Source organism: Cyrtonyx montezumae, unplaced genomic scaffold, assembly GCF_038088225.1.
Source record: "Cyrtonyx montezumae isolate F1298 unplaced genomic scaffold, pur_monq_1.0 scaffold_19, whole genome shotgun sequence".
NCBI lineage: Eukaryota > Metazoa > Chordata > Aves > Galliformes > Odontophoridae > Cyrtonyx > Cyrtonyx montezumae.
This window is the reverse complement of record NW_027071925.1, coordinates 2,020,171-2,043,261: the sequence shown is the minus strand read 5'-3', so window position 1 is coordinate 2,043,261 and position 23,091 is coordinate 2,020,171.

Below are 23,091 nucleotides of genomic sequence, written 5' to 3'. Positions count from 1 at the left end.
ATAAAGTCGTGGTCTGCCCGGTGTTTGTATCGTTACCTGGAAGAATGTGTTAGCACAGGGCCATCCTCCTCATTACATCAGTCCAACTGCTGGATGCGAAGTGCATTTGCGTTGTTACACTGAGAGCTGTAATGCGTGCAGCACGGAAAGACCTGAAATCGGTGCTGAAGGACTTGAAATCTGCACGGAAAGACCTGAAATCAGCACAAAAAGACCTGAAATCGGTGCTGAAAGACGAAATCAGCACGGGAGCATCCCAATTCAGCTTTGAAAGACCTGAAATCAGCGCTGAAAGACCTGAAATCAATGCTGATAGCCCAGGAATCATCACTGAAAGACATGAAATCAGAGCTGAAAGGCCAGAAATCAGACTTTCTTCCCCACTCCCCTGAGCAAACTACCCCCTGGCTGGCTGTGGAATCAGCACGTGCTCAGGAAGACATCCCCACAAACACAACACGATGCTGCTCTCTGAATTTGCTCTCCTCCTTTGAGAGCACATGAAATGCCTAAGCAGCTATCAGCTCCGTGCCTCGGCTGCCTGCTTCTGAGGGCTTCATTATTCCATCGCCTGTGGGAATGTCCTTTTAATTTGAAATGTTTGTCATACATAGATTACAGAATTTTTAAGCAAACTCACACATGAAACACTTGTCTTAGATCTTCCCCCCACCCCCGTTTGGTGTGGACCAAGCTAAGGAATTAAACTTCAACTCTTTGGAAGTTAAGCTGGTGTGTCTACAAATTATTCCATGAAAAGGGGAAAAAATTGCAGTGAATAATAATCAGCCATCTGCAGAGCTGGCTGACTACTAGAAATGTGTTTCCAAATAGTAAACAGGCCAAAATTAATAACAAATGTTACTTGCAAGGAATGATTCCACTAGATCTTCTCTCAGCTTTGTGACACATTTCTTCTCTATGCAGACACTCACCTCGAACATCAGGATATCCAAACTTAGACCCACTCAGCAGCAGGGCAACCAGATCCCTCCAGCTGACCTTTGCAAATGCAGTTCCAGCTCTGTGTGTTTGGCGATGCTGTGTGTTGCAGGTATTTCACTGCTCCATGCAGGCAGATTCCTGGTGTGAGTTACAAAAGGCTGTAAGCAGGTTAGGCCCCCAACACCTCTAGGCAACTACTTACATCATTAGGAGCCTAAATGCCTTTATAAGTCTGTGCTGTGATCCGGAGCTCATTGAAGTCAATGAAAAGACTTTGCTGACATCAATGGGCTTTGGAGTGGGCCTTGCAGAAGGAATGTGATCAATGGGAAGTGTGCTGACTTCTCCCTGCTGCTTATTATGGGCCTTCTTTCCTGGGCGCTGGGAACAATGCTACGTTTTCAATTTGAATAAATGGTCATTTCAAGTGGTGAAAACAAGAAGGGAGAAGGGGATGGGACAAGTGCCTGCATGAGCACTCACTGATTGCTGCTTTTTTTTTTTTTTTCCCCTGGAAATACCAGTGAGAATCTCAGCTTTCCTCGAAACAGTCACCAGTTGCCTGGGGAAAACAAGACCAGACTCTATTTAAGAGTTTTGGTGTCTAGAAAGCAGTGAGCCCGATATATCTGTGTTTAAACCAGCTCCGTGATATTTAAGGCAATGCTGTGATTTTTCAGAGCTTGACTCATCGCTCCTGCTGCTGGGGCTGAGTGCAGGGCTCCAGGAGCAGCTGCCCAAAAATGGGATTTACTCACTGGGCAGAGCAATTGGGAGACCACCAAAAGTTTCACCCATCTGCACCCTACATAGCTGCAGGCTCTGCTGGGAAAGCCACGAATGTGACACCTCCTGGAGGCTGATCAGGTTTTGTCCTTAATTTTGGATGAGTTTCTCTTGGTACCAAGACTTTCTGTTGAATAGTGCTTGATAAAGGTAGGAAACTGAGCGGTGATGCATTTTACCCACTTCTGAGAAGTGCACCTCACATCTGCTGAGCCCCAGAGCCAAAATAATGGGAGAATGTGGAGGGGTTTAGAGGGTTGGAGCAAAGGGCTCTCTGCCTTTCACTCATCCTCAACCTTTCCAGGTGCTCCCATACAACTCACAAGGAAAGGCTTCAAGTCTGGATCCTCCTAAATGCTCAGCCCATGCCAGTGCCCCATAGCTGTGATTTTTCCCCTTTTCTGCTGACCCATAGCCTATATGGGATCAAGGGTTAAACTGGGAAAAGGGAGTGGGAACCCAATGCTTAATGAGTGCTTATAGGGCTGGAGGCAGAAGGAGCATGGCCTGGGAGGGAGCTGCTCCCAAAAAAGACATCCCACTGTGGTGGGGAGCAGCGTTTGGAACAGGGCAGGGGGAAGCAGATTGATCACCAAGGGGCAATGTGACCCCACATGGACTCTGACAACAAAAGCCTCTTCATGTGAAATGAATAGGAACAATAGCTAATGGGGACAGGCCAGCAGCAGCCTGTGATGCTGTGAACCTGAAGGAGAGGGAGCAGACAGCAGAGATCTTGTCGTACCCCAATCCTCCATTGATCTCAGCCATCTCTTCGGTTTTTCCCTTTTGAAATCACAATGAAAGTTCAAGGACTTCTTGCCTGCAGGTTGCAGGACTCATCTTGTTCCCGAGAGCCCCATTTGGTCCTCGCCCTGGTGCTGTGGTTCCTGGGTGAGCTGTGGTCCCACCAGGCCTTTGGGGGCAGAATCCATGTGGGCAGAGCCTCGTGCATCCTTCAATAAAGGACTTTTTGAGGGGGTATTTTCAGCCTGCCCTCACTTAACCCCACAAACTGACTTGACCTATTGCAGAGTATTGAATGCCTGCCCCCAGCAAGCAAACAGACCTGCGAGCAGAAAGCAGATGAAACCTTGATCCTGCTTTGGCTGAGGCAGGAGGCACACATCCAACAGCTGCTGCTGGGATCCAGCTCCATCTGCCCCGTATCAGATCCTTCCTCCCGATGGAGGCCGGGCCAACTTGATTAGGAAGCTGGCACACGGTATGAGGACATCTGGGAACCTTGGGTCAGCAGCATGAATTAATAAGATGTGGTAAGAGGAGGAGGCTGAATGGGACTCAGTGTCCCATGGGGGCTCAGGGCTGGGATGCCTCAAAGGATCCCTGTCCCTCACCCTGCCCTTCCCACTGTGCTCAGAGAGAAGCCTTGACCCTATGGATGGACAGGAGGAGCACCACTGGGATTTTGGGATTATGCTTCCGCGTCTAGAGGGCAAAAGATCTGGTGTTCAAATGACCCTATTTGAAATATATAGGCTGATGTATAACTGGAGTGCCTCTGCAGCTCGTTAGTGGCTCAGCCTCCTATGAAAGCTGCATCATTTCCCAAAGGTTGCAGCGTGCAGCATGGTGGGTCTGGGTGCTACACAATGGGGTTGGGAGCTATAGGTGGATGCTACATGGTGGGATTGGGTGCTACATGGGGATGGTTGAGTGCTTTGTGGAGGGGTTGGGTGCTGTATGGTGGGGTTTGGGTGGTAGATGTGGGAGTTTGGGTGCTACACGTTGCTAGATGGAAGGGTCTGGAATGTATGATTGGGTTGTGTGCTATGTGGAGTGCATGGGGTGCTACATGGAGCTGTATGAGTGCTGCAGGGGGGGATTGCTGCTACTTGGAGCAGTCTGGGCACTACATGGTGGGCTTTGGGTGATACATCTTGATACTGAGTATTGCATGAAGTGTATACCCAGGGGTGCTGCCTGGTGGTGGTTGGGTGCTGCATGGTGCTGTAGGGTGGTCTGGCTGCTACTTAGTGGAGCTGGTTTCTATATGGGGCAGTTTGGCTGCCCCATACATGAGGAGTATAGGTGTCATACGAGACGGGCTGGGTGCTGCATGGAGGAGTCTGGGTGCTCCATGCTGGGGTTTGAGAGGTGATATTTCCACGTGTATTGTCCATGGTGAGGGCTGTGCTACTCAGGCACCCCAACCTGTTGGTTGCTGCACTTGGCTAGCAAGCCAAAGCAATCACCCAACATTACCAGTGCTCCACAGCCACTGCAGGCAAATATTTACAAGAGCTCTCCAAGGGAAACCCATAAAAAGCTCCCTGGTATAGCTTTTGGAGCATCACTCCAGACAGCTATATTAGCTGGAACATGAAGTAGTTACACTCCTGCTGCTCTCCCTGTGCTTTCGAAACAGATTCTTGTCTCTTTTATTACCTTTGTTTGTGTCTTGTTTTATTTGTGTGCTCTGTGCCTCGTTGTGCTGGGTTTGGTACGGTTGTGACCGGCTGTGGTTTGGAACAGCAATAAATACTGCTGGGGCCTTTTGTGCTTTTTAATATTATTTCCCACTACAGAATAAAAAATAAAAAATAAATACAAAAAAAAAAAAAAAAAAAGAAAAAGAAGGAGAAAAAAAAAAATAGAAGCCAAGCCAGGCAATGAAAACAATACAGGGAAAATTAAACCCTAAATCTGCATTTATGTTTCTATATTAAACACAGAGGGAAGGCTGTTCTCAAACTGTTGACAAAGCCTTTTTTCCTGTTAAAAATGTGCTTTTGAGGAAACAGAAAAAAGTTGGAGGAAGAAGCGTTGGTTTTTGAAGTTTTTATCCGGGCTTGGCCAGGGCTAGGGTTAGGATTCTGGTCCAGGGTGGGCTCAGTGGCCACTGGGACCACAGTGGGGAGGCTGAACTTAAGTGGAGATCATTGAGGGCTGGGGCAGGGAGGCTGAGATGGGGAAAAGAGCCAGGGGGCCATGAGCTGGGCTGCAGCTCTGCGTCCTGATGGTATGAGGTTGGTGGCAGCTCCACGAACTGCCTTGGCAGTGCTGGAGAGAGCACTTTAAAAGGAAGCAAGGCAGTATTAGTTCCTGCTGGAAGGGCGAAGGCAAGACGCACATTCCTGCCTTGTATGGGAAATTTGGCCTGCTTACATCACCCTGGGAGTTTGGGCCGAATCCTGTATTCTTAGCATCCTGTCTACAGACAACGTGCTCCTGCTAGGCGATGCTGAGCCGCTGCCAGCTTGGGGACATCCATGAAGTCATGCCTGGAGAACTCACCAAGGCTCTGAGATAGGGCTGGGCCATAAGCAGCCACTGTGCTGAGCCCATGGGAAAATCCTGGGCTGGGGAAGCCCTGTGTGCACGTGTCCAGTGTGTGTCCTATGAGCCTCAACTGGACAAGCCCAAGGAGATGTGGTCACCTCTGCATAGTAAACAGGGCTGAGATGAGGGCAGGTTGGGTTGGGCATGTTGGTAGCCAACAATGGTGCTCCTTGGCTGGCCCCACACACACTGATCAGATCTGCTGTTTTGCAGCCACCCAGACTTTCTTCCCACTGTCTCTGCTCTCTCCTGCCCTCCACATCCACCTGTGAAAGCTTTGTGTCCCACTGGGAGCATCCATGGAAACATCCTGTGCGGGCTCAAGGTAGGAAAACTCAGCCTTGAGGTTCTGCTTCATTTTGTACCTTTATGTCCCAGGTTCCCATGCAGATGAAGGAAGGAAAAGTCAACCTCAGGATGTGGTGTATGTGAGCAGAGGGATGGATGCTGCTCTCTGTGTACGGTCATTCACATGATGTGCATGCACAGAAGGGCAGGTGGAGGTATGGGCATCACGTGGGTGTGGGATGTCTGCGTGTTTGCAGTGCACAGACACATAGGTGTGCCACAGATAGGTTTCTGTACATGACTAAATGTCCTCATGTACATTTTTGACCACGCACGCTGCTGGGTGTCCCTGCAGTAATTCTGTAGTCACAGAGCCAGGAGGAAAACCAGCCGAGGAGGCTGAGCATCAACGTGAGCCGTGCCACCATCAGGCTTTGTGTCCCTGTCCCCTGCCCTGAACGAAGGGCACCAGGAGGTGACAGCCACACCACGCTCCTCGCAGCTGCACAGGGACGGCCGCATCGCACCGTGCTTCCACCTCTCCTGCTTCTCTGCACTGGTGGATTTTTCCTTTCCATCTGCTAATATCAACAAAACCTGCCAGGGCACCTCCTCGCGGGGCTCTCTGTGAGCGAGCGCGACATACTTGCAGCATGCCGTCAGCTTTTCCAGCCCGTCCACACGGCCGAGTAAACTGTCTGAGCACCGTCAGAAACCACTTTATAAACTCAGGATGGGGAGGAGATGATGGATGGCTCCACGCTGGACATGACACAGCTTCCACACTTTCCTGTATTTATAATATTTGTGCATTGCCTCTACCTCAAAGCCTGACGGGGCTGGTCCCGTTCACTCAGAGATACGAATTTGGCACAGCCTGACATAAACTCCATTGCTTCGGGCCACCAAGGGAGAACCATTGTTATAAACTTTCGCCCCTTTTTTCTCCCTTTCCAGTCACACAATTTCTTTACAAGCCAACAAGAACAGAACCAAATGTTCCACATCTGTTCGCACCGTGCAGCCATTTGCATGAGAATCGCCATTGGGGTCTCTGTGTGCAGTGTGGGCCGTGGGCTGCATCCGTCACCACGACCCTGTGCCAGATGTCCAGCCCTGCACAAAGGCACAGCCCTTGGCTTTAACAATATCACCTGCTCTGGGGTCTGGAGATCTGTTGGCTGCTCCAGTGGTTGCCTGGTCTTCACCCCGGAACAGCCCTTCAAATTCCCATTGTAGGGTTTTGGCGTGGAAATTCAGCTCGTTGGGAAAGGTCTTGATCAATATGCCTCCATTTTGCAGCAAGGAGCCACTTAAAAAAAATAAATAGATAATAAAAATAAAAAATCTCCACTCTTTCACTGTTTTCCAGTTTGCCTAAAGAATTTTTGCTCATCTGCCAACAGCCCCTGCTCCTAGCACCAGGCTTGGCGGTGAGGCTCGGGGCAGCTGCTTTCAGAAGCTGTTTGGTCTCTCTCCAGTTGTGCTGGGCATTAGGAGCTGCTGGGTGACAGACAGAACCACGGATGAAGGACTTAACGTTGGTGTAAGCCAGCAAAACCTCTTTGGAAATTAACAGAAGTGGAGTGTAATAATTGAAGCCCCTCTGCTCTGCCTGCAAGAGCTGCTCTGATCCCGCTCCCAATTTAGCCGATGCTCTCATTAGCTTCCCAAGCCCTTGTCATTCCCTTCTCCCCCCTTTTATTTTTCCTTGGAAAATTAATGTGTATGGAGAAGTTTTCATGGTTCCACCTTCTGCACTGCTCCTTAGGCCCAGGGGATGCAGAATAACTCCTGCCCTGACCCTTCTGCGTGTTGTGATGCAGAGCACAGCTTCGGGGCTGACATGGTTCTTTCAGCTCTGTGCCATAAAGACTTCAAGGTGGGAATTGAGCTCTGAAATGAAGATTATCCCAGGTGGGAGTGATGAGGAGCAGCTCTGGGTCTATGCATGGGGCTGTACATTAAGCTGATGGCCAGGAGCTGGTGATCAAGCCCTGTCTGTGGGGTATGCAGTGGTTCCCATGAACTGGAAATCACTCATAGGGGGATTTGGGGAAGGAAGCTCATGGAAACAGCACCTACTGAGGTCATGATCCCCAGCTGCAAAGTCCTCCTGTGGTCCTTCCCAAGCATTAGATTGTGTTTGCAGGAACCCAGCCACTAAGGCAATTCAGATCATTATTGATCCAGCTCCCCAAGTCAATAGGCACAAAGCACCCTCAACAACAGCAAGGTCCTGGCAAGCAGAAGGGGCTGATCTGTGCTATTGAGAGAGGGCTGGATGGGCTCACAGCCTTTGTGTCCATCCCAACCAATGTTCCCAGCACTGGGATCAAGCCTTCCCCCAGCCCCACAGAGCCCTGCTGGCTGCCTGTGGACAGGGCAGCCCAGTGCCTCCTGTTCTGGTGGACTCACATCAGCTGAGGGCACCTCCATGGGCATGACAGCGGTACTCATGTCAGCAGGACATCAAGGTGGGTCATAGATTTCTCCAGCTCAGCTGCTGGGGGCTGTGCAAGCAGACCCACTGAGCAGGGCTGGTGCTGTAGGACATGTTTCCCTGTGTGGGTGTCACCTCTGTAGGACAGAGCTGCATCTCTGGGACAGCAAATCCCTGGGGCACCATGGGCTAGCATCCACCCGCAGGATCACTCCCACACTGTATTGAGTCCATGAATGATGGACAGCAACAGGAAAGCCGAGCAGTCCACCTGTGTGCTTGATTGTAAGATGTGGGACAGTCAGGATTGCAACACACAAAGAGGAATGAAACCACGTACAAGGGACAGCAGAGGCATTTGGGATGGAGAATCCCTGATGTGCAGCACCTGTGCCAGCAGCACACCCTGGCATGCCTGCAGCTGTGCCCTTCACTCCTAGCCAGGCCACCGGTGTGCCACATGCTGACCTTTAGGGACTGAGTATTTTTTCAGCCTGCTGCCTGCAGGGCCAGGTGTCCACCAGGCAGCTGGGGAATCCCTTTGAAGCCCACATATTGCAGTGAGTCACATTTTCTGCTTTGCCTTGGGGATGTGGGTTCAGAAAGGCTCATGTGTGAGGTAGTGCCAGCTCCAAAGATCTCTGTGCATGCTGTCTGGGTGCGAACGATGGCACCACGTACCAGAGCAGTGCCTGCTTTGCACCTTAGTGCTCTCAGTGATGCCACAGGACCAGAGCTTCATGGTGGAATGATGCTCTGAGAGATGCAGGCAGCACAGAAGTGCGTCCTGTGGTGTCCAGATGACCACCATCAGGAGGACAGGAATGTGAGGGTTACTCTGTAGTCCCACCTGGTGATGTGGGTTCTCTTTTGTTTCATTGCATTCGGTGAAGGGAGGCTGTGGGTAAAGTGTCTGCAGCTGTCTCAGGTCTTCACCTTGATGCGTACAGCTGCTGCAGGCACCCTGTGTACTGCCAAGGGAAGGGCTCCAGCCCCTCTATTCTCTGGTCTATTGTCTCCCAGGTGGTCTGCATTCTAGAAATCCTCCTTGTCTTAACAGAAAAACAGCAGAAGCATCCGCAAGAGTCGTCTGCTCTGTACTCGTGGTGATGGTGGTACCTCGGCTCCCTTCTCTTGGGCTTCCAGCAACAGCAGACCCAGCAGGATGGTGGGAGGCTGTGCAGTCTGACGGGGAGATGAGCACCGATGGGAGCAAACAGGACCGGCTGGAGGCGAGCGGTGCTGGCTGGAAGCAGGAAGGAGGACGTGCAGTGTGTACTTGTGAGCACAAGAGGGAGAGCAAGGAAGGAAGAGAGATGAAGGCCAGAACAGAGGAAATGGACTCGATACCTGTTTGTAAACTAGGTCAAGATTCATGATGATTCGAGCAGTCCTGGAGCCAGGCCCGGTGGTACAGGTTGTGCAGAGGGATGTGAGGAAGGACAGCTGCTGGCAGAAGGAGCAGCCGGTGGCTGTGCTTGCGTGGTGATTTAGCACAGCATCCAGAGCCCAATTTCCACCCGTGCACACCCAGCCGCAGGAGTGAGGATTTGCAGCTCTGGGCCTGGCAGGTTAATTCAAGGCCCTGGTTTAATCCTGCTTATGACAGTCAAGGCAAGCCTTACCCAAAGGAAATAAAACTGCCCTGGCTTGCGGTCCGACTATTTTTATTTCACTGCTTTACATATTATCTGCTTTACTCTGCCATTCCCTCTCATTACTGCACTCAAGCAGACATGAAAATGATTGCTCCAACGGTTGAGCTGATCTAACGAAAGGGATTCAGAAGAGAAGAGAGCTTGAACGCTGGGGGTGGTTTTTTGCAACATCAGCTCTCCATTCACTCCCCGGGTGCAGGATGCTTTAGAGAGACCCAGCAGAAAGTCTCATCAAAGCCCTTTTGGGTGGGAGAGCAATGGTGCAGACGTGGAGAGTACCCACTGGTGCCATGGGGCTGCTGTGGGGCAGCGGCAGCAGGGATCCCGAAAGAAACACACTCCCAAGGCTGAATTCGCCAGGGAGAGGAGAGCTGGGTTCCTGATGGGAGGCTTTGAGAGCTATTTAGCAGCTCTGAATTGGGACTTGAAGCAGAATTAATTGAGCTCAAATTGCATCCTCCTAGCAATCCGCTAATCTGCTCCAGCAGGAGGATAATGACAGCTCAAGAAACCAGCTTCAAAAATTGAAACTTGCCGAGTTTTAATAAACGGGCTGCTTAGAGAGAGGATTAAAACATGCATATAAAATATTGCCATAGCAAGACTTATGTTCACATGGGAGTCTTTTGCCTCCAAATAAATGGAGAATCTCTGGAGAATTTGTGAACTGCGTGCGCTTGCACACACACACCGTTACACTCCCAAAAGCACACACCACCAAGCTGCTGTCATGTCCCCAAATTACTTTTCTTAAACCGTGTTTATTAGTCCCAGGCAGTTCTTAGCAAGCAGGAACTTTAATAAAAGCTCCTTTCAAGCAAAGACCTCAAAATGCTCTGCAAACAGCAACAAATGAGTGTCACATCATCCTTGGTGATGTGGGGATAGCACTGCCACTGCTGGGAAGTAACTGGCGTGGAGCAAATACATGGCAGAACCAGAACCAGAAGTCTTTCCTAGTCCTGCATCCTCTCCCTGTCCATCTGAGCTCCCTCGCTTTCCCTCTCCTCCTCACCTCTCCCTGCTCGCTTATGTTTCTGTGTTAATCTAATAAGGAGAAGAGACTCCCCACAAAGTCTTATCCATCACCTTCAATTTCAGTTTTATTAGCCCGGGCACCCACAGCAAAGCAAATAACCTCAGCAGGCTGATCTCTGCTGCTGTCAATAATATTGGCATCGCCGCTGACACAATTAGAAGCGTTTGTTGGTGCTCGGTAATAAGCTGAGACCTGGTGCTGAGGTCTCTGTCTTTCACCGGGTGGCTCACAGGCTGCTATGAAATATTTATGAATGATCTTGGATAACATCTGTTTGCTATTTTGTTGATGATGTTCCCGGTGAGCGGCCAGCCCGGGGAGCACACCAGCAGAGCCCTATAAACAAAATATAAATAAACTAAAGGAAAGCTCCCTTCCCAATAAGGACTATTTCTGATGGGGTGGGATGTGTGATTTGGTGGTTGGACTCCATGGAAATAGGACCCATCGCTGGGACAAGGGGACATCGTGGAGATGCTGGAAGTCCCCTGAGCTCAGCCAAGTCACCTGGCTGGGCACGGAGCAAAGGTTTACATAGCAAACCACAAAATGTTCCGAATCATCCAGCGTCCCAGTGGTTGAGCACAGTCACTCAGGGACGACTCAGCTCACCTCGTTCTAAGCACCTCACTAAATAGGTATTTATTGCTCTGGGCTTTCTCTACAGCATGCAGTGCAATGAGCAATTTGCACCCAAACTCATGCCTGAATTGGGAATTTTACTTCTGCTTCTCTTTGGGGAGCTGTGCTCCCCATGATTTCCTTGAGGCGCCGTGAACAGCCCCCATGCTCACAAGAATCCAGAGCTCACCCTACAGCTTGTTGACTTTGGCAGTTACCCACTGTCTGCTCAGAGAACCTCCAAAGGTCTCCTGCCCATTCCATGGTGGCCTATCCATCACAACCAGTGCAGACTGATGGTTGAGCTTGGAGAGCTGCTTTTCAGTAAGATGAGCCCTGGGAAACCCCAGGGCATGTGTACAGCAGCATGGGACAAATAATTAGTAGCTGGGTAGGGATAGTGATAGGAGGATGGTTGGACTAGATGATCTTGTAGGTCCTTTCCAACTTTATGAACCTATGAACCTATGAATTTTCCCAGCAGGATGAAGCACAGGGACTTCTTTCTGGTTAGCTTCACCATCATTTTGTGATCTAAACTGTGGGAGTTGTTAGAACGATGAGCCACGAGGTGATAATGTTGGAACTAAGACCAAATGAAATGACCTATGAATAGGCATCTGGATCCAGACCTTTTGACTGAATAACCCATGGGTGGGGGGGAAGGGGGGAGCAAAAGAGCTCTTTGGGTTAAAGATCTCCCTGGAACAACTCTCCATGGCCACTTTTATACCCAAGACAATGCTGTTAAGGATACTCTTCTGCTTGCTCCTTGGTTCTATTTATCCCAATATTTTAGGCTACAACTGGCTCAGGGAGCTGTGTGGGTCCACCTCTCAACATGTGGAAAGACTTTGGTGATGCCCTTGGGGTTGTGCGTTCTGAGCATCTTCCACAGAGAACACTTCTAAGTTTAAAAGTCAGGAAAACTGTGTGTGGGGGAAATCAAAACTGAGAAAAAGACACCCTGTGCAAGTTCCAGACTTGGTGGGAGGGATAAACCACTGCCTCCCACCCCCAGCCATCCTATGGAGCTGTTTTGATTAACCCCCACATAGACACCTTCCCACATCAGGCTCTCTAGCCAGGCACTTCATGATGACATCTTGCAGCGAAGGGTGCCTCTGTCCACACTTCCTTCTACCTCAAGTATAGGAGGACGAAAGATAAGTGGAAATAATTTCCTACTGAAGGACATCAGTAAAACGTATAAAAACTGCCTGTCCCTGGACCATCTGGCTGCTGATAATGCAATATTAATAACCACACTCAATTAAGCTGGGCCTCCCTTAGGGAGCAAGGTTTCAGTTGGCCAATGTCACAAGAACTGATGTAATCCAAGTGGTGATGCCATTGATAGCAGCTGGCTGGGCACCCTCCAGCTCGATAAGGACAGCCACCAGCAGGTGCATTAAGCAGATCCCTGGAAGAAGCTTTCAAGGTGATCTGCCAGTGCTTTGGGATCCCACATTTGGGCACCAGAAGTCTCGTGTGAAGGAAGTCCAGAGTGGGAAGGTGGGCTGAGGGTGATGGTGGGCACCCTGCAAGATGTTGGAGGGGGACTTGAGTAAATCTGTAGCAAAATGGGAAAGGTTTTCCCCACTCCATGGGATTTCCTGAGCTGAAGGGGAACACAATGTGGAAAACCCCAATGTTCCCAGTGGTGGAGTCACAGCTGCTTCAGAGGAGACAAAAATTTCCCTCCTGCCTCTCTCACAGAATCCCTTTCCTTCCTCCCAGGCCAGAGGTTTTTGTTTCCTTTCAGGTGTGTAATGGGGATTTATGGGTTGGTTAAGAACCCTTCACTGTGCACTCCCTATGGGGCAGCCCTATCCCATGGGATGCAGCATGAGAACCCCCACAGACTCCTTTTCAGGAAGGACCAGACAGCTTGTGTCCAGCCTCAACTTGGCAGCTGGCCCTGTGCAGATTGACCTTCTGCCTCTTGCCTAATTAGCCTGTAATTGCACCCTTCTGAACACAAGGAAGCTCTGGGCATGACTGGAGCCGTGTAATAAAACCCAAGTTAATGGTCAGTGGGTGGAAACAAAAGAGCAAAACCAGTTCAGGTGAGTCCTCGCAGACACCACTTGCTCAGCAGGGCCCTCCAAAGGAGAAGAAACACTCACTGAAGTCAGGTCAAGGCTCCATTGAAAAGAAAACAAACAAACAAACAAACAAAACCCAACAATTTACACTGAGAATGTATTGTGCGGTTCATTTGACAGTGGTTAAAACAATTTAGAGCCATCAGCAGGATCAGAGCCAAGAATTTGCTCTGCTTCATCAGACAAATAAACCGCGATGTCAAATCTCTTTGTTTTCAGAAGCTCAGGTGCTGGGATTCCTTCTGAGCTGCTCTGTGCCCTACCAGGAGTCCAGGCACATCCTGCATGGCACGAGCACTCCTATCCCCACCACCCCAGCAGGCTGCTGCCATTCTGCTGCTCCTCCAGAGCATGAGATTGGATTAGGTTTTCCTTTAACTTGCCTTCTTCCAAATATAGTGTTACCAATTTGTACGATTTTATGCTGAGCCTTGTGATATCTGGGATTTTTCTTAGAGCATGGGTTCCTGGAAAAAAGTGATTACAGAAGAACATTATTGTTAAAGAAGTACATTCCCATCCCATGTTGTTACCAGAAGGGTTGGAGCAGGGAAGGAAGTGCATGTGAGGGAGAGCTGAAGGTTTCTCTTCCAATACCCATTGCACAGTGGTCTCTGATCTCTGATCTGAGTGTTTGGAACAATCCTGGTCAAATTTACCATGGAATTGTGGATAAATTTTCCACCTGTCCAGTGCATTAAAGGGAGCCTCCTTTCCAGAGCAGTAACAGGAGTGTGTCAAAATGACCCTGCTGCTCATGACCACATGGATGTCTTTCCATGTCCTCTCCAGGACAGTGGCTTCTCCTGACACTCTCACAGCTTCAGTGCAGCTCAGGGACAACGTGAGCTTTCTTCTTACACTGGCTCCTAGAAGGACTAATGGTGCAATGACAAATACAGTCATACTCAACACATCTGGGTGACAATCTACATCTGCTGAAGGCTCTTCGCTGCAGCCGTTCTGACAGGTAAGCCTCGGTCCTCTCCAGTGAGGCTCACCTCTGTATCATTGTGAAGAAGCTCTGAGATGAACTATTTCTGATGAAACCTATTTTGGTGCTTGCTTTAGACATTCTCTCTTTCTCCACAGAATCATTAAGGTTGGAAAAGACCTCCAAGATCATCTACTCACACTGTCAACCCATCACAACTACGCCCACTGAACGATGTCCCTAAGTACCAAAACTGCTCCCTTCTTGAACACCTCTGGGGACAGTGACTCCTTGACTTCCCTGCCATCCTGTTCCAATGCCCAACCACTTCTTTGGAGAAGAAATTTTTCCTAACATTTAGCCTGGTCACCCTCTCTTTCTCCCTATGATCACAGAATCATTAAGGTTGGAAAAGACCTGCAAGATCATCTAGTCCAACTGTCAGCCCATCACCACCATACCCACTAAACCATGTCCATGAGTGCTACATCTACAATCATGTTTCACCATTAAATGAAACATCCCCAAATTCTTTTGAGATGATCACATTTTAGTAACCTAAGTGATTTTAGCTCCTCACCACAATTTTGCCCTACCACTGGTGTCTTGAGCCACACTGTCACGCAGCAAATGGACAAAAACAACAACACTGGAATCCCATTTAAAGACAAATCTTGTTGTTTTTATCCCAATTACAAGGTTATGGATCAGGCTAAAAGGTGTTTAATATGTTGTAATATTTAGGCACACTTGGCTCCCACATTTATTGGGGCTGTTTGTAGCAACATGTACTGTGTGCTCACCATGGAAGTATGTGGCACGCACATAAAATTGGTGCAGATGTGCTGAGAAGTGCTGAGGACGCCGGGCTGAGTGGGGCAGGAATGAGGGCTCCTGGTTGCATTGTGGGCAGCAGGAGAAGGGTGGAGAGGGGAGGAAAGGAAAGCAACTCGTACCTGTGGTGTCTGCTCCACACTGCTGCATCTTGCTTTTACATAGTGTTTTCTTTTGAGGGCTCAAAATCCCATTGCACAATATTGTAAAAATGTCATAAAATATTTTATTGCATCTCACAACTGAATTGCTGCCAAGAGCCTTAACCCCTGCGTTGCCTCCTTCCCATGGATGCCCGGAGTGTCACCAGGCAGCAACAGGCTCTCTTCATTTTGTGGGTGAATTCTGAAGAGTTTGAAGGGGTTTCATGGGCTTGGAGGTGGGAGCTTCTGGATCACTGTACCAGGCAGCTAATTCAGGGTCCACTCACATCTCTGTTTTGGGGTTTTTAGCTTGATCAGAAATAAAGGTGAGATCATTCCAGATGCTACCACTTGTCACCTTTTCCTTCAGTGCCAGTCCTGCAAATACTAGTGAATATATGATTGCTGCTTTCAAGTTACCCATGTGATCCCCATTGTCTTGTTCCATGTTGAAGCCACCAACCAGCCAAGGAAAGGACTTTTGGAAGCAGCTGGACTCAAATCTGAAAGCTGTCAGCCCTGATGGCTGATGATGTTGCTGTATGGGCAAGCTTGGGAAGCCAGCTCGAGTACATGTGGAGAACCATCTTCACTGAGCAGCTGTGCAAATCTCTGGGAAATTTGCTGGTGAGGACACCACAGTGTCAGTGTTCATGATACAAATATCATGTATACTGAGTCCAGCGATGGCCATGATAATTAGGTCTTAATCATGGAAAAAATGGGAGGAGGCCAATATGAGATTAGGAGTTCCTCCAGTTGGTCCCAGAAAGAAAAGTCAACCCCTCGGAGCATGACTACGGAGTCAAGCCCTGAACGAGGCTGTGCATTTCTCCAGCTGCCCTCATCATCCTCAGCCAGAGACCAGGATGGGGCAAAAAGCACCCACCTGGACACCCCATCCCTGCCTCAACAGACACTGTAGTGAACTTGGGAAATGTTTCACAGCAGCTGGAAAATTCCAGCAAACTAGAGAGACTGGAGGCCTCTCCTCCTGCAGATGTTGGATCTGTGCTTGCCAGCAGAAAGATTTTGGCTGGAGATTTCTATAAAGAAAGAGTAAAAATTAGCCAGCTGTTCTCGGCAGAGATTTTCATCGCTTTTTTCCCCCCTTTAAATCAAAGAAATAATAACTCCATGAAAGGCTCAGACAGAACTCTTTCAAACCCTGGGGAAATTCCCCCTGCTCAGAGGTATAGACACCAGGTTAGTTCTCACTTACAGTCTATTCTGAGTGGTACTTCTTGGGTGTAAAGCCTTCTGCTGGTGTTCATACAGAGGTGAATGTTTGACCTAGCGGTAGCCCTGAAAGGCAAAATCCAAAATACCTCTTCTTTTATAGTTCCAAAAACCACAGGGCAAGTGGTACTACATTTTCAAGCCTTCCCAGGCAGTGAATAGGCTGTGGGGTTGGTTCATGGGCCAGAATAATGCTCAAGAGAATCATTTATCTGCTGTTGTGATCCCAGGACAGCCCTACTTGTGCAGGCTGCATGGCGGATGGTGCCTCCTGCCCTTGCCCAGCCCTATGTCCCACAACCACACAGCAAGTGTCTTTTTATGGGACTTTTAATGCAAATTTTGCTTGAGCTTGTGCTAAATCTTCCATCCCATATGCCTGAGAGCTGTCTGGGATGTGCTGGGGAGGAATGAGGGGAGCTGTTCGTTTGCTTTTCAGTCTAAACAAAATGCTTTCCCATAAACACGAAGGAGGAAGCCCTACTTGGCCTAGCTCCTTGGAAGAAGTATCTTTACTGGGAATGTTTATGTGATGCCTCTGAAACCTAAACCAACTGAGAGCAGAAATAGCTCTGCTTGAGGCCAGACCCAGTGCAGCGCAGCCCAGACCTCGGAGCTGGGCTGGGGTTCCCAGTATGAAGGCCACGAGGGACTCTTGACATGGGACATTCCTTCCCTGCATGGCAGCCAGAGCCAGGCAGCCCAGCCAGGATCCCTTCATTTCGTGTCCCCGCAGGAAGGACCGTTTGGTGGCTGGCATGGGGGTTGTTCCAGGGAACTGGTGTGTGGGGCAGCTTGGGTCTGCCATGGCAGTGCCTCAGTTTCCCTGTTGTATGGTGGGAATAAGTGCATGGGTGTGCCTGGAGGAAACATGGCTGCACAGCTGGTAGTAGATCACAAAACGACTTCTATTACACCACAAAGCAAACTCTCAAATATTGAAGCACAGCTGGACCAGAGCTGTGTACTAGGAAACCCTGCTGCACTCCCATACTATTTCTGCAAAGCCAAATGCCAGCTTAGCACAATGAACTGTGAGGTTTGCTTTCCATCACATTAAAGGGAATGCACACCCTGCACTGGGTCCTGCACAGGAGAGCAGGAAGGTTTTTGCAGTATCTGTTTCCCAACATGAGAGCCAAGCATGCTGCCCAGATGTGCTGTTTTCACCCTGATGGGAGACTGAACCCATCCACACCTCTCACTCCCCATCCTGTACAGAACTGAGGGAAAAAATCCAATGGAAAGGGGCTCAGGGATTGAGATAAGGACATGGTAACATGGAGCTGGTAGTGATAACAGCACGGTGCTGCAGTACAACGTGTGCTGTCCCAGCCTACACAAAGCATGTTCTCCTGAGAGCACATCTGCTTACAAAAGCAAACACCTCTGCAAGCATTGAATCAGTCACAAATATTTCTGCATATAAGGCTGAGGGACGTCAGCTTCAAAAGATGAGCAAGAAGGAAATAAAATGACTATAGATGTGTGTAAACTCCCCTGTGTCAAACAGCAGTGAAGTGCGGCATTGTCATCTGCATCCAGAGTCCTTTTTTCCTTTTGCAAATGAATTCCAGAGATGAATGGGGACCGATATGGGACACGCAGCACAGCCCACACAGGTGAAAGCAGATGGTAGCTGCTAGCACAGGAACCAGCAACACATATACAAACAACCTCATGCTTTTAGGAGCTCATCTCAGGCACATGTGGGCTCGTATTGATGCACAGAGACAAAACATTATTCCATGAAGAATTGCTCATCTCCAGCAGCACAGGGCCTTGTTACTGGTGAGCAGTTCTCATCTTCCATCATGCAGAGGAAAACGATTAAAAGGGAATTACTGGACTCCCCTACATCTCCATCAGAGATCAGGCTTGGTCATTTGGAAAATAAGTAATGAACATCATTTGTTAATGTCACTGTTAACTGATGGATTTTTTTATGCTTAACACACCAGGCCTATTTTCTCTTCATCTCCAAGTTTGTTTTTGAAGCTGCTAATTTAATTAAATCTGTACTGTTGAGGAACCATTGAGTTGACCAAGTGTGTGAGATACCTGCTGTGGTGCACTGGATAATGCAAGTGAATGGAAGGGGGCTTGGGGAGAGGGGAGCAGGTCCCTGGAACTCCACAGGGAAACACCAGCGTGACATCAGGGTCTGTGGGGCTCTGTCTCTGCAGGAGAAGTTATGGGAAGAAGAATTATCTTCATCTGAAGCACAGGGGATGGGAGTGTGCCCTTGACTCTAGCACGGTGCTCTGGAAATGCCCACTGTGTTTTTTTGACCTTAGGTACATCCCTTGTTCCTTAATAAGATAGATCACTAAGTGTCTCACTGTATGTTGTAGGTATATATATATTTTCTTTCCTTCCAAAAACATCTGGAATGAACCGGAATGTTAAACATATAGGCTTTGCTTTCAGGACTCTCTCCAAGCAAAGGTAGAGAAGAGATCAGAGAGAAAAGGGAAGGCACCAGACACAGTCAGCAGCTGAGTGCCATGTGTGTGGGGACAGAGGGGATGCACACCCCGATGGCATGCAGCCATCCCAGCAGCGAGCTCTATCCCAACATTGCCTGTCTATTTTTTTTTCTTCCTTGTAGCAGTTTGGTAAAATTGCTTCTCTGGGCAATGAGACCTCATCCAAATGAGCAGTTAGCTGGTAATGAAATGTGGTTCGTTCTGCTCTGAGACAGCTTTAAGCAATGAGAGACTGAAAATATCATATGCCAACTGATAGACATACTGTTCTCCAGGGCCAAAGGCACAACACAGCCTCCGGATGGCATCCCCTCTGTCACATCCTAAGCTGGGCAGCTCCTTACTCCACAAAGCAGCCAACAATAGCCAAACCATGGCTCCTGCTGAGCAAAAATCCGTACAGTATCCTACAGCCCTTCCACTGTGGTTCTGTGCTCCTTGCTGAAGCCATCACAAGTACTCAGCTGTTGGCTTTTGCCTTCCTACACTGTGCTCCTGCTCCTGTAGCAATGCCATGATTGCTTGCATGGGATCCTCCAGCATGGAGCGTGGTCTGGGTGCTACAGTAAGGCTGCAGAGCAGCAGTGTCCGTTTCCATAAGTACCAGCAATGGAGGAGACCCATCATGGACCCATCCTTCCACCCTGCTGAAATGAGTGCGGCTGTGCTGACGCTGGGGCAATGCACCCTCTGGATTTGGCCAAATCTGCTCAGGAAGTGAAGAGGGATCCAAAGTGAAAATGTAAATAGACGCTTTAAAAAGCACTGCAGTATATACAAGCTGCAGTGGGAACACGGGGAGCAGCTGCTGAATTTCTCTGTGGCCCTCAGCTGAACATACACATGCACGTTTTGTTGGTTGTAAATGTTTAGAGAAAACAGATGCAATTAGTCTGCTTGAGGACCACTTGATATCAGCTGGGCACTTGCATGGGAACTGGGCCAGAGTAGAGCTGTGCAAGTCACTGTCCTGAAGCACACCAAGCTCCTTTGCTCTTGCATGCTGGTCTTCCAGCAAAGAGCAAATGCAAAGCAAGCTGTTGAAATGATTGCTCTTACCTCTAACAAAGATATCCTTGAGCTCTTTATGAACTGAGCTCTTTATGATCACCCTACAGAGCTGGTTCAGCATCAGAGGAAACCGGCAGCAGCCTCAGACCTTCTGCTGATTTCTGTCTGCTTTTTTTCCCCACTAGTTTTCTCTTAGGTATTGTCAGAAAGCAGAGGTGGGCTACAAAAGCAAAGACTTTGGGTCCAGTCAGTCCTGGATGCTGCTGCAAAAAGCTTTCTCTTTCCTTATGCACTTCTCACTCCTTCGAGAATCAACAGACAACACAGAGCAATACAGTGATTTAAGGCAGTGAGACAGGAGGAAAATCAACAGGCTGATCTTCATAAAGGTAATGGTAAAAACCAATTCAGCTATGTTGTGTTGTCAGATGTCACATCCTCCTGTCCTTTGTCTGCCCTCCTGGGGCCCCGAGCAGCATCCTGCCTTCCACAAAGGGCAGGATGGATCCAATCTGGAAAAGGCCTTTCAGATTGCCAAGTCCAACCACCAACTCAACTGAGTCCCACCAGTAAGCCACGTCCATCAGTGCCACATCCACACATCTCAATACCTCAGAGGTGAGGGCTCCACCACCTCCCAGGGCAGCCCCTTCCAAAGCTGACCACCCTCTCCATGAAGACACTCTTCCCGACGCCCAACCTAACCCTGTTAAAGTGGGAAGAACACCAGCCCTCTGCTCTCTGCTCGTGGGGCCAAGCTCTCCTCCAGCCGGGGCGAAGTCAGGCGAGGCAGCAAACACGACAGCGTCCTAATTGCAAGTGGCATCTCCTGCTGCGGGTGGTCTCTGGCCCCAGAAGAGTGACATTGTCTGGGATCCCTGCCCTGCTGGGCTCTCCTTCTGCAGCCGGGTAATAAGGGAGAGGGCACGGCCACGCAGCCATACGCCAGGGCTGGCTGTGGCACTTGTCATTAGAGGTGCACAACTGGCTCTCGGAGAACAAAACCCTTGTTTCTCCCACCAGCCCTCCCAGTACAGTTTTGGTGCTGGGCCAGGGCGTTGCAATTGTTGTTTTGACGGCTGCTGGTTCCAAATAAGCCCTCGGGCAGTAATGAGGCTTGCTCAAATTGCTGGGGACTCCATTTGTTCTCCTCTCAATTAATGCTTTCAGAGGAAGAATGCAAATGATTTCCCAAATTAGGGGATGAGGAGGGGGTGGGGATAGAGATAGTGCTGGGGATGGTTCCTGGCTCCTGAGAGGGAAGGATGAGTCCCCAGCTCCTTCCATCCAACCTAGCTTTGCCTCTTAGACAGGAAAATAGTTTAATTATGGCTACAAATTGAGTTCAGAATTAATAATTTAACTGTGTGCCATTAATGAGGATGGTCATGGTGAATCCCAGCCTGACCAGGCAGCACCACAGCAGCATCCATCGATCGCTAAGGGCACTGAGCACCGCTCCCTGCCAGCAGCTCCCTGCCAGCCTCTGCCCATGACAAAGAGGTGACATCCCAAGGCACGGTTGCCCTGGATGTGTCAGCAGGGAGGCTGGCTAGTCCAGCCCAGAAGTGGGACGTGGGAGAAATTGTTGTGTGGTTACACAGGGTCTGACACACGCCTGCCAGGTTTCCCTTTCTGCAGCTCAGGCTGGGACACAGGGACACAAATCAGGGCATTTCCATGGGGTGACACTGCTGACAGTGCCGAATCCTGCTTCACCACTCATGTGCTGTTCCCTAAGCATCACAAAGCATACAATCACCTCACCTCTTCTCCTTTCCTGCAGGCAAAACCTGTGCCCATGCAAATGGCAGCTCAGGATTATTGCCCTGTCTGTTGGACAAACAGATTCCTCCTATGAGGAAACACCTTGAAACATTTCTCTATATTCTTATGTTTTTGTAGGAGGCTTTGCTCTGATGAAACATGGCCCTATAACAAGGAGAGAGAGGAGAGGAGAGGAGAGGAGAGGAGAGGAGAGGAGAGGAGAGGAGAGGAGAGGAGAGGAGAGGAGAGGAGAGGAGAGGAGAGGAGAGGAGAGGAGAGGAGAGGAGAGGAGAGGAGAGGAGAGGAGAGGAGAGGAGAGGAGAGGAGAGGAGAGGAGAGGAGAGGAGAGGAGAGGAGAGGAGAGGAGAGGAGAGGAGAGGAGAGGAGAGGAGAGGAGAGGAGAGGAGAGGAGAGGAGAGGAGAAGCAGAAAGATGAGGCTTTTCCTCCTTAACACCGTCAGATGTTGATTCATCTTTAGTGACACTTCTATGGCACAAGCCACTTCTTAAATCCCAGCTACTGTGAAAGCTCAATCCTCATCAGCAAGATATGCAAAGGAGCTCAGATTACTGACGAAGAAAACAGGGCATGGGCTAGGAGAGCTGCTTCTTGCATGGGGCAGGACATCACTGAAGTCACTGGATCACCTGCTGGTGGAATCTATGTGTACTCACTGGGGACAGGCAGCAAGGGGTCATGGCTATTGCCTTGGGCATCCTTGGAAGTGCCTGGCAATGGGTGGGGTGAATCCATCCGTCTGCATTTGAACATAAAGCTGTAGGGATGTTTTTCTGATTGAACCATTCTGTCTTTTCCACCTTGTTTTGAAAAATGCAGGGTTTTTTCTGTAAAAATCTGCTCTTGCACTGATCCTTGTCTGCCTTTCCCCATTGCAAGGTGGGAAAGGCAGTGTGTCCAAGGGCTGATGGCACCAGGGAAGAAGGCAAGAAAAGTTGGAGAAGTGCTGTAATTAGTGCTAGCCCATTTGTCTTCCTGCCTGATCAATGAAGGTCTCTGTGTGGATGCATACGAACCCATCTCCTAGAAGAGTGACTGTAACTGTACCAGGAATGGGGGCTGTGATGGATCGCCCTGCACCTGGGCCCTCCACTGGTCCCTAACAGCATCTCCTGGCACAGCAGCTGACTGATGGATGGCAACCACAACCCCAGGAGAGGGGAGTGAAGGATATTCCTATTATCTGCAGGCATGTTCACCAGACAGTATTCTTTTTTTTTTTTTTTAATTATTATTTTGAATTTCTCCCCACTGAGGACTGGTTATAAAGGGGAAAACTGTTCGGCTCATTATCCTTTAATTATTGAAGTGAATGATTTGAGTAACATGGAGGAAACTGAAAACATGGAGATTATATTCCAGTCCATTAGGCAACCATAGATTTCCTTGCAGTATCTGTAAAGCTGGCAGGAATATTTTTCACTTTATTCTGTCATCTGCAGTCAGAGAGAACTCTGCCATTAT